The sequence below is a fragment of the Scylla paramamosain genome, chromosome 21 (assembly GCF_035594125.1).
Source record: "Scylla paramamosain isolate STU-SP2022 chromosome 21, ASM3559412v1, whole genome shotgun sequence".
Taxonomy (NCBI): domain Eukaryota; kingdom Metazoa; phylum Arthropoda; class Malacostraca; order Decapoda; family Portunidae; genus Scylla; species Scylla paramamosain.
Window position 1 is genome coordinate 2,427,212 of NC_087171.1, and position 12,228 is coordinate 2,439,439.

At 42.5% G+C, this 12,228-nt stretch overlaps 1 protein-coding gene across 3 annotated transcripts in view; it reads right to left on the reverse strand.

Annotated features, from left to right (window-relative positions):
* Positions 1 to 1,033, reverse strand: part of LOC135110854 (tRNA endonuclease ANKZF1-like) — a 169,324-nt gene extending 168,291 nt beyond the window's left edge. For all 3 annotated transcript variants that reach the window (XM_064023462.1, XM_064023461.1, XM_064023460.1), the window contains exon 1: positions 683 to 1,033. The gene's annotated coding sequence lies outside the window, so the exon portion shown is untranslated. The remainder of the gene's footprint in view (positions 1 to 682) is intronic.
* Between the last annotated feature and the right edge of the window lie 11,195 nt (positions 1,034 to 12,228).

The following is a 12,228-nucleotide window of genomic DNA, read 5'->3' on the forward strand; positions in this document are numbered from 1 at the left end:
TGGCTATGGAGGAGACATGAGCTGGCTGTGAATATAAAAACTGGCAGTTTACCACCAGTTCCCTCAACTTCTTCTTAAGGTATTTTTCATTAAGTAATTACTGTTGGTATGTTGTGATGACTGACAGAATGTAAGAGGTTACAAAATGTTACATTGTTAGTTTACCTTATGGGGGATAAGGTTAGGTAAGGTTATGTGAGGTTCAGTTGTTAGGTAATGTTAGGTTGTTACAATAGGTTATCTAATGTTAAGTTAGCTTTGGTAAGGTAATGTGATGTTAGGTTAGTGACCTAAAGGGGTGAGTCCAGGGGGTGACAATGCCTCTCCCACTGGTTAGGTTAGGTTGATTATGTTAGGTTAGGGTAGGTTAGAGTAGAAATTTCCCGTTTTCGAAATATACATTTTCTCATCCTTAGACTTTTCAGGAATGTGAAAATACCTCATTTTCGCTTTCCCCACCCAAAAACCCGGCATTCCCATCAGGCCCCTATGCTTGTTAGCTATAGTGAAAGAGATAGAGAGGATGGGAGTATTCGCTGAAACTGCACATTTACCATAATTATATTAAATTATATATATATATATATATATATATATATATATATATATATATATATATATATATATATATATATATATATATATATATATATATATATATATATAATGCCCTTTCACCCACCTGTGGCAATACAGATGTAGAACAGAGACGAGGCTTTATCTAGAGGCACACACGGGTAGACAGGATCTGCACTCAAGCAGGGAGCGGCAGAACGGTTTGCCACATATGGTGACACAACCACAGATGGTGACAGGGTGAGCCGAGATGGACGTAAGTCACATCACAACTAAGAGGTGCAACTTGCCAAAACGGTACACTTGGAACAAAATTAATATTCCTTTGATTTATAGCACTTTATATAACACTGCTGATTCTTCGTTCGGTAAATTTCTAGTTTAACAACAAACTCCATATGTCGGACTAGGGACCTGCACTTCTACTGCTCTTGTTTTGATTGCCATCTTGATCTTTATCTTGATTATCTTGATTTTGATCTTGATGTTACAGATGGCACAGGATCACTCCTGAGCCAGGCCTTTGGATCGGCAACTCTTGCAGAAGGGGGAAAAAAAAAAGAGAAACGAACAGCATCCTCTATCGTCTATCCTAATTGTTCATACATCTGGCACGCCACATTCTCTCCAGAAACTCTTTCACCGCCTTAATCATCCTTTCATTCGCCTCTCTACACAGTCCTAGCAACAACACCATCCACTCTTTTCCTGTCTTCTCCACTCTTTCATTCCTATCATGCCCTAACTCAGTCAGTATCACTTGCATCATCTCATTCCTGTCTCTGGCATACTTCACACACTCCAGCACCACATGTTCCACCGTCTCATCTTCTCCCATATCACACATCTGGCACAATTTGCTTCAGGACTCAGACCACCTGTAACTCCTTGCATTTACATCCATACACTCTACCTTGGACAATTGTTTCTCCCTCTCCTCCACCCTCTAACTACTTCATGCTCCCTATTAAAATTCTTCGCAATGATGTTTTCCATGCCCTTGCTGGTCTAAACCCTCGGAAGGCTTATGGACCTGATGGGGTCCCTCCTATTGTTCTCTGAAACTGTGCCTCCATGCTTGAACCTTGCCTAGTCAAACTCTTTCAGCTCTGCCTGTCAACATCTACCTTTCCTTCTTGCTGGAAGTTTGCCTACATTCAACCTGTTCCTAAAAAGGGTGATCGTTCTAATCCCTCAAACTACCATCCTATTGCTTTAATTTCCTGTCTGTCTAAAGTTTCTTGTTCCTCAACAGGAAGATTCTTAAAAACATCTATCACTTCACAATCTTCTATCTGATCGCCAGTATGGGTTCCATCAAGACCTCTCTACTGGTGATCTTCTGGCTTTCCTTACTGAGTCTTGGTCATCCTCTTTTAGAGATTTTGGTGAAACTTTTGCTATTGCCTTGGACATATCAAAAGCTTTTGATAGAGTCTGGCACAAAGCTTTGATTTCCAAACTACCCTCTTAGGGCTTCTATCTTTCTCTCTGTAACTTCATCTCAAGTTTCCTTTCTGACCGTTCTATTGCTGCTGTGGTAGACGGTCACTGTTCTTCTCCTAAATCTATTAACACTGGTGTTCCTCAGGGTTCTGTCCTGTCACCCACTCTCTTCTTATTATTCATTAATGATCTTCTAAACCAAACTTCTTGTCCTATCCACTCCTACACTGATGATACCACCCTGCACTTTTCCACGTTTTCTCATAGACGTCCAACCCTTCAGAAAGTAAACATTTCACGTAGGGAAGCCACAGAATGCTTGACTTCTGATCTTTCTAAAATTTCTGATTGGGGCAGAGCAAACTTGATATTGTTCAATTCCTCAAAAACTCAATTCCTCCATCTATCAACTGGACACAACCATCCAAACAACTATCCCTTCTTCTTCAATGACACTCAACTGTCCCCCTCTTCTACATTGAACATCCTTGGTTTGTCCTTTACTTATAATCTGAACTGGAAACTTCACATCTCATCTCTAGCTAAAGCAGCTTCTATGAAGTTGGGCGTTCTGAGACGTCTCTGCCAGTTTTTTTCACCTCCCCCCCAGCTGCTAACTCTGTACAAGCTCCTTATCCGTCCATGTATAGAGTATACTTCACATGTCTGGGGGGATTCCACTCGTACTACTCTTCTAGACAGGGTGGAATCAAAAGCTTTTTGTCTCATCAACTCCTCTCCTCTAACTGACTGTCTTCAGCCTCTCTCTTATCGCTGCAATGTTGCATCTCTAGCTGTCTTCTACCGCTATTTTCATGCTAACTGCTCTTCTGATCTTGCTAACTGCATGCCTCTCCTCCTCTCCCGGCCTCGCTGCACAAGACTTTCTTCTTTCTCTCACCCCTTTTCTGTCCACCTCTCTAACGCAAGAGTAAACCAGTATTCTCAATCATTCACCCTGTCTCTGGTAAACTCTGGAACTCCCTGCCTGCTTCTGTATTTCCACCTTCCTATGACTTGAATTCCTTCAAGAGGGAGGTTTCAAGACACTTATCCTTCAATTTTTTACTATAGCTTTGGACCCTTTTTATGGGACTGGCATTTTAATAGGCATTTTTTTTTTATCGGATTTCTGTTGCCCTTGGTCAGTGTCCTTCCTATATATATATAAAAAAAAAAAAAAATCTCATCTCTAGCTAAAACATCTTCTATAAAGTTAGGCGTTCTGAAACATTTCCACCAGTTTTTCTCACCTCTCCAGCTTCTTACTCTGTACAAGGGCCTTATCCGTCCATGTATGGAGTATGCTTCACATGTCTGGAGGGATTCCACTCATACTGCTCTTCTTTCGTCTCATCAACTCCTCTCCTATAACTGACTGTCTTCAGCCTCTATCTCACCGCCGCAGTGTTGCGTCTCTAGCTGTCTTCTACCGCTATTTTCATGCTAACTGCTCTTTTGATCTTGTTAACTGCATACCTCCCCTCCTCCTGCAGCCTCGCTGCACAAGACTTTCTTCTTTCTCTCACCCCTATTCTGTCCACCTCTCTAATGTAAGAGTTAACCAGTATTCTCAATCATTCATCCCTTTCTCTGGTAAACTCTGGAACTCCCTGCCTGCCTCTGTATTTCCACCTGCCTCTGTATTTCCACTTTGAATTCCTTCAAAAGGGAGGTTTCAAGACACTTATCCATCAGTGTTTGACTACTGCTTTGACCCTTTTATGGGACTGGCATTTCAGTGGGGATTTTTTTAATTGGAATTTTGGTGCCCTTGGCCAGTGTCCTTCCTACATAAAAAAAAAAAAAAAAAATCGTCTCTTTACACAGTCCCAGCAGCAACACCATCCACTCCCTTCCTGTCTTCTCCATTCTTTCATTTCTATCATTCCCTAACTCAAAGTCACTTGCATCATCTCTCTCCTATCCCTGGCATACTTCACACACTCTAGCACCACATGCTCCACTGTCTCATCCTCTTCCATGTCACACATCTGGCACACTTTGCTGTGGGACTCAGCCCATCTGCAATTCCTTGCATTTACATCCATACACTGTGCCCTAGGTCGGAAGAGATCATCATCCAGGCTTCCAACATACAATTTTTCATACATCAGGGCCTCTTTCTCCTTGTACCATTCCAGAGTCCTCTTTCTTTCCATCTCATTCTTCCATTCATTCAGTCTCACACATTTCACTTCTCTCTTTATCTCATTCTTCCATTTTCTCACATCCCATTCAGTTCCCACTCTGCCTCCTCTGCCACTCCTCATTTTGATTCCTTCAAGCCATTCTCATCCCCCACACAATTTGTTATCCACTCATATCTGTCATTTTCATGCACCTCTTCCTCCATTTACCTCCATTTTCATTCCACAGGTACACCTTTCTTGCTATTCTTGCATCATCCATTCTCTCAATCCTAATCTTGTACCTAAGTGTCACTTTTGCGAGTCTTTCCCTAAAAGTGCTTCATCCCATATTATCTCTCAAGGCTTCTATTGCTGTGTACCTTGGTGCATTCAGTGCCATCCCTGCTACTCTGTTCTGCCCCACTTCTAACTTATAGAGAGTGATACACTCGTTCGATCTTGATCTTGATGGTACCAGGGTTGCCATTTGGTATTTTTCAATACCAAATTAGGGTAAATTTGGTATTGAAAAATCCATTTGGTATTAAAGCACCGTGACTGGTATTGGACTTAGATTTGGTATTGAACTAAAAAAAAAATATATATATATATATATATATATATATATATATATTACAGTCAATACCTGAATCCAGACAATTTGTAAAGTGACTTATTTTTTCAGGCAATTTGTGAACTGCCTGGTTAGGTTAGGTTAGGTTAGGTTAGGTTAGGTTAGGTTAGGTTAGGTTATAACCTAACCTAACCTAACCTAACCTAACCTAACCTAACCTAACCTAACCTAACCTAACCAGGCAGTTCACAAATTGCCTGAAAAAATAAGTCACTTTACAAATTGTCTGGATTCAGGTATTGACTGTAACATATATATATATATATATATATATACATATATAATAGGGACACACACACGCACACACACACCCACAGTTCAACCTCCCCAGTAAACAGGTAGTAATTAAAAGTTTAATCATTGTCTTTCATAATCTAAGTCGGAGTTCAGGGCGAATTTTTACATGTGCATCATCATTTTGTTTTCATTGTCACCCTGTTGACCCGAGACGCCAGGATTAACATTATAAGGCTACAAATAAATAGTCATTAGTTACGGCCGCGCCGACGTCTGGTTCTCACGCTTCTGTTTCGAGACATGTAGCCTACGCGTCTCATACAAGTCCAGCAGCGACCCTCCGCCGGAGGGTCGCTGTTGTTAGGTTGCCATTTGGTATTTTGCTCTTTGAAACTATAAATGAAGAGCGGTCAGGTATTCCTAGTCCATTTATTAAAATGTCAGAAACTCGATGGCTTGTGCGTGGCAAAGTAATTTACAACATATTAGTAAACTGGGAAGAGCTTAAAGCATACTTCAACATTGCCAAGATCGAAGGTACCCAAGATGTTCACTACAAAGCAAGGCTGTTGTGGGACATGTTTAACGATGACCAGAACTTCCTGTATTTTGTGTTTGCATCTCCCATAGTAACTGAGTTCGGAAGACTTAATGCACTGTTTCAATCAACAAACGCCAAGCCCTCCACATTGTTTCATGAGTTGGATATTCACTTCACTTCTTTGACTCGTCGAGTGTACGATGAGAAAGACATGCCTCTACCTTTGGAAAAGATTGATTTTGGAGCAAAATTCTTATCAGAGTGCCAGCTTCTGCTAGGTAAAGATCAAATGAAAGTAAAGAACTTGCAAAATTGCTGTCAAGAAATGCTGTTTGAAGTTATTGAACAGGTGACTTTGTGTCCCGACTGACTTTTTTGGTGGCAAGATACCTGATGATGCAGTTGTATTCTGGTCGAAAATAAAGAATTACTCGAGCAATGATTCTAAACCATATGAGGAACTGGCATTATATGCATTATCATGCCTAACAACCCCAGTGAGCAATGCGTTTATTGAAAGAGTTTTCTCACATGCAAATGCAATAAAAACTAAAGTACGAAACAGAATGAAATTGCCCATGCTTGAATCAATACTCAGAATACGGACCACGCTGTTAATGACTGGGAAGTGCTGCAAAGATCTGAATATAAGTGACAGAATGCTTGAGAAATTTACATCAACCAACATGTATATAGCTGCCGAGGAAACAGACGGTGGCTTGGATGCTCTTCTTGACTAACCAAGTAAGTATATACTTTATTTCAACTAAAAAATTACGAAAACATGTTTTATCATTAGTATGGTATTGAAAAAGTGAATCTGGTATTAAAAATTTAAGTATTTGGTATTAAGTCCCTGAGTAAATCTGGCAACCCTGGATAGTACAGGTGGCACAGGATCACTCCTGAGCCAGGCCTTTGGATCGGCAACTCCTGTAGAAAGGAAAAAAAAAATAGAAACGAACAGCATCCTCTATCCTAATTGTTCATACACCTAGCACGCCACATTCTCCCCAGAAACTCTTTCACCGCCTCAATCATCCTTTCATTCGCCTCTCTACACAGTCCCAGCAACAACATCATCCATTCCTTTCCTGTCTTCTCCACTCTTTCATTCCTATCATGCCCTAACTCAGTCAGTATCACTTGCATCATCTCATACCTGTCTCTGGCATGCTTCACACACTCCAGCACCACATGTTCCACCGTCTCATCCTCTCCCATGTCACACATCTGGCACACTTTGCTGCGGGACTCAGGCCACCTTTAACTCCTTGCATTCACATCCATACACTGTGCCCTCGCTCGGAAGAGAAGATCACCGCCCAGGCTTCCATCATACCACCTTTCATACCTCGGGGCCTCTTTTTCCTTGTACCATTCCAGGGTCTTCTTTCTTTCCATTTCATTCTTCCATTCATTCAATCCCACACATTTCACTTCTTTGTCTATCTCATTCTTCCATTTTCTGACATCCCATTCGGCTCCCACTCTGCCTCCTCTTGTTACCACCCATTCACGCTCATTTTGATTCCTCCCAGCCATTCTTATCGCCCATACAATTTGCAATCCATTCCTGTCTTTCTCATGCATCTCTTCTTCCATTTGCTTCCACTTTCATTCCACAGGTACACCTTCCTTGCTATTCTTGCATCATCCATTCTCTCAAGCCTAATCTTGTACCTAAGTGTGGCTTTTGTCAGTCTTTCTCTAAAGGTGCTCCATCCCATGTCACCTCTCAAGGCTTCAACTGCTGTGCCATCCTTGCTACTCTATTCTGGCCCACTTCTAACTTATCAATTTCACTTTCATTCCATGCAATCACATCCATACCATACATTATACATGGCACAGCCACACTCTTCCACACTTCTCTCAACACATCATACTTACTTGCTCTCATCCTTGCCGCGCTTCCCAATCGACCTACCCACTGGTTTATCATACTTATCTTTTCATTCTTTGCCTTTGCACACCCACTAGGACTCATCCATATCCCTAAGTACTTGTATTCTTGCACCTGTCTCAACTCATTCTCTCCAAGTCTCCATACCACATTACTTTCATCCTCTGACCTATTCACAATCATTACTTTGCTTTTCTCACTGCTAAACCTTACTCCAAAGTCTTTACCATAGCCATCCACTACATCCAACAAACTTTGAAGCTCATCTGCCGATTCACTCATAACAACTACGTCATCTGCATAAAGGAGCACACATACTTTATCATTCCCCACACTTACCCCTACATTCATTCTTCTCATCCTGGCTGCTAGCTCCTCTGTATACAGGCTAAAAAGGGTTGGTGACAATATACAACCCTGCCTAACTCCTCTCTCACTCTTCACCCAGTCTGTTTCTATGTCTCCTAGTCTGTATCTAGCTCTTGTGTCCACATACATACTTTGCACTATGTTAACTATCTTTGCACTCAATCCAATCTTTTCTAAGACTCTACCTAGCATTTCTCTGTTCACTCTATCATAAGCTTTCTCTATATCCAGAAAACCTAGGTACAATTTACCCCCATCCTTCTTTTTCTTCTCAATCATTTCATTCACCACAAACATATTGTCCTCAGCTCTCCTATCCCTACGAAAACCATTGTGTTCTTCACCCAGCACTCCAGCTCTCTCAATCCATTTACACAGTCTCTCATTCAACACTGCACTGAAAACTTTACCTATTGTATTCCCTAATGCAATTGGCCAGTAGTTCTTCAACTCATTCTTACTCTTAAATCCCCCCTTATGCAACAGACACACTCGGCTCTCATTCCACTTTCTTGGCACTCTCTCTTCATCCCACACTCGGTTGAATAATTCAGTCATTCTGTCTATCACTACCTCCCCACCATTCTTGTAAAACTCATAGGGTATATCATCTGGACCTGCTGCCTTGCCATTCTTCTGCCTTCTCACACACTTCTCCACTTCATCCCTACTGATTCTTTCATTCAGTTCATCTGCATTCTTCCTTTTCCAGTGTTACACATCCTTCTCTCACACTAAACATCTCACCTAACCCACCTACTTCTTCCCAGAACCCTTTGATTGCCTCCCTGATTCCGTCCTTCTCTGTTATAACTACACCCTCCACTTTTAGACTCTCCACACCAACACTGCCTGACATATTCTCACCTCTCATGAACTTGTACCATTCACGGCCACTTTCCATACCTTTCTCCCTTAAAGATTGAATCACATTCCTTTCACTCTTCACTTTAGCATTCATTATCATTCGTCTTGTCAACCATTGCTGCTTCACATAATACTAACATAATAATAACACAATAATACTGTAATACCTCCCCTACAAACATAGTCATCCCGACTATCACACACACTAGTTAAACACATTGCAACAAACAGAAAAACATGCAAATTACATCAACAAAATCACATCAAATACAAAATTACATTAACACATAATTGTCTTTCTACTGAGGTTAACGCTCTCACGGCAGCTTCCTTGTCCTCCTTGGCCTCAAAACGCAGCTCCTCCCAGGAGAGTGGGGTAGTGGCAGTGGTCGTGTGGGTGTCCTCTCTCATCTGATGACAGTGTGTCCCTCTAGCTGTCCCAAAGTTCTGTTGCTCACTCCCCTTGCTTCAAGCGTTGCCTCTGAGGATCAAGGGCACTTCTTGACCGTATACCCTCAACTTCCCTTCTCAGAGATTTGCACACACTTGTACTCATGTGAGGAAGTCAACCCCGAACAGGCACGGGTCTTCCGGGGTGGCGATGAAGACTAGCATGTTCCTTTGAGTGGGCCTGCTTCACATCACTGTAAGATGCCCTCTGGGATGGGGTCAGGTAACCCAGGACCTCCACTGCCTGGCCCCCATAGACTGGTGATGAGCCTCAAGGCTCATTCCTCTGTGCTCTGTCCCTGGTCCTCTGCCAGCATCTCCAACTGGGAACTTTACCGTCAAACTCTGCCAGCTTCCTCCATCTGTGACCAGTCCATGGGAAAGAAGGAGGTGACCCACGGCTTCTGCCGTTCCCTTCCTCGCTGCTGTGGGGTGGGGGAGGGCGAGGGAAGGTAGAGCTGCCTTGCAGCGCAGGAACAGAGCATGTAGTCCGCACAAGCTCCGATGCATCTTCCCAGTTTCCTGTCAGTTCTTCCTAGATGATGTACTACTCCTCTAACTCTTGATGGCACATTGGCACTTTTAGCACCATTTCCCCGACCTGCCTCTTGATGTGGGGCAAAGTCTCCTGTGGTTCCTCCTGGACATAGCCGCAGCTCTCCTCCATGTACCTCCGGCCTCAGTCCTGTACCATCTGCAACTCACTCTGTAGAGCGAGTTTGGCGTCCTCCACTGTCTTGTGTGTCTGCTGTGTCACCTGCTGTATCTGCTGTGCCAACTGCTGTGCAATCTATACCATCTGCTGTGACATGTGCCATCTGCTGTAACTACTGTGCTATGAGAGCCAGCACGTCTGATTTCTCTGGGTTGGAGACCCCACCAACACTTGGCAACACCGCATCATCCTCTCCCACACTGCCTGCCAAGCTGTCCGCCATTTTACCCTGGTCCGCATCCCCTTCCGAAATAAACTACAGGACACTATCCCATCTCCTAGTACCACTGTTACGAAACTGCCCCTCTCCAGTCTTTCATACCACCTCCACTTCTGCACGGCCCCTGGTCAGACTTCACACACAGCATATGAACCGGCTGCAGCCCCAGAAAACTTGGGGAGAGGGAGCACTCGCTACATTTCCCTTCCCTAGCCACACAGAGGCCTGGGAAAAGAATTTTCACCAGGTCTCTGTAGCCTGCTTATGAGGGAACGTCCTGTCCAGCTTGGCAGAGGTCTCTCTCAGCAGTCACCAACTCACAGGGCAGGGAAAGAGAGGCACTGAATCTCACAAGATACACTGGTTTAATCCAACGCTGTACAAACAGTTACAAAGTCACAATTCCTGTCTATCTCTCCCATGCCACAGCAATACCACAAGCTCACTGTCCTAGCACACAGTTCCTCCAGTGGGGTGAGGAAGCACTCCTAACAGCGCGGGGGCAGACACAAAGTGAAGGCAGCATCCCCCTCTCTCGCAGTGACTCCAACTCTTCGGTCCTACACCAACGCTGTTACCCACCTCGAGAGTGATGCTACTCTTTCCACCAATTCTCCCCAGATGTTCTGCCGCTCACACACACCTACATACAGACACACAGACAGACATACACAGGGACATACACACAGGGGCACATACGTAACATTAGCTTTTTCTTCTCTATATGAATTTACTTTATCCATTTAAGTTATACAATTAACTTACCAGTATCAGGCACATATGAAAGAAACAACCATTTTTTATGTCAAATCTTATCAGGACACTAGTGAAGATTGTTTGTTTACATCGTGTCTCCCAATGTCTTCTCTGAGTTGCTGCTTATCTGTCTACATTGTCTCCCAATGTCTTCCCTGAGTTGCCACTTCCTTCATTAGAAATACAACCCATTCTTTCATACTTTTTTTTTTTTTTTATGTAGGAGGGACACTGGCCAAGGGCAACAAAAATCCGACAAGAAAATGCCAGCTGAAATGCCAGTCCCATAAAAGGGTCAAAGCAGTAGTCAAAAATTGATGAATAAGTGTCTTGAAACCTCCCTCTTGAAGGAATTCAAGAAATTTGAATATTCAAGGAAATATTCAAGGAAATACAGAAGCAGGCAGGGAGTTCCAGAGTTTATCAGAGTGATATGTTTGTGTTTTCTGTTGCCGATACACTCACCTGAAAGGTACATATAAGGCTGTCACGAGGTGATTATATGCTGCCGCCTGCGCCTGTCCCATTCTTGTCCACACAGTGGAGGAGAATAAAAGTGCATGAACTTCTTTTGCATCTATTGTTGAAGTGATGTGGCCAGGGAACAATAAACACTTGAATTCCTAAAACTATCAGCACTGGAAATGCATGTACAAACAAAAGAGAAAACACCATTGTGACATTACTGGGATTTGATTCTATTACATACAAAACTGATGCTACATAATGAATATTACAAAATAACTAATGGTATATGATACTTCCTTTCCCGCTATAATATATTCAATGCATCATGTTAATTAGATTTAAGGTCAATACAAAATCTAACATTACATCTTAAGATAAGAAATACATGTACAATACTAGAATGCAATCATGATGCATAACACCTTACTTCTAGCACTTACAAATCTAAAGGATCAGGTGGAATGCCTCTGGTGGATCTAAAAGGAAGAATTCTACATTCACTTGGTGAAGAGGCTACAGATGATTCTTCCTGTTTAATTTTCCACTAGTTGGTTATGAGCTTCTAAAGGTTTATTGGCATATGGAGTGAGAGTATCTAGTGACTCTTCTCATTCCAGTGGTTTTGTCGTCATACGCTGGGTGTAACTGATCTACATGTCTTTTCACAACTTTATCATTTACACTTTTGTCATAATGCAGACCACCAAGCTTACATGTTATTTCCCCATGTACCAATTTCTGAGGAGTGTTATAAGAGCACACCAACACTGAATCAGATACATTAAAATTGTTTACAATGCCTTGTTTCTGGAATTGATTCCAACTCTTATGCTCATGGTGTCCTTGGTAACTAGTCAACAATAGATCCAACTTATTCCTAATCCTCCTACCCATTAAAAGATTTGAAGATA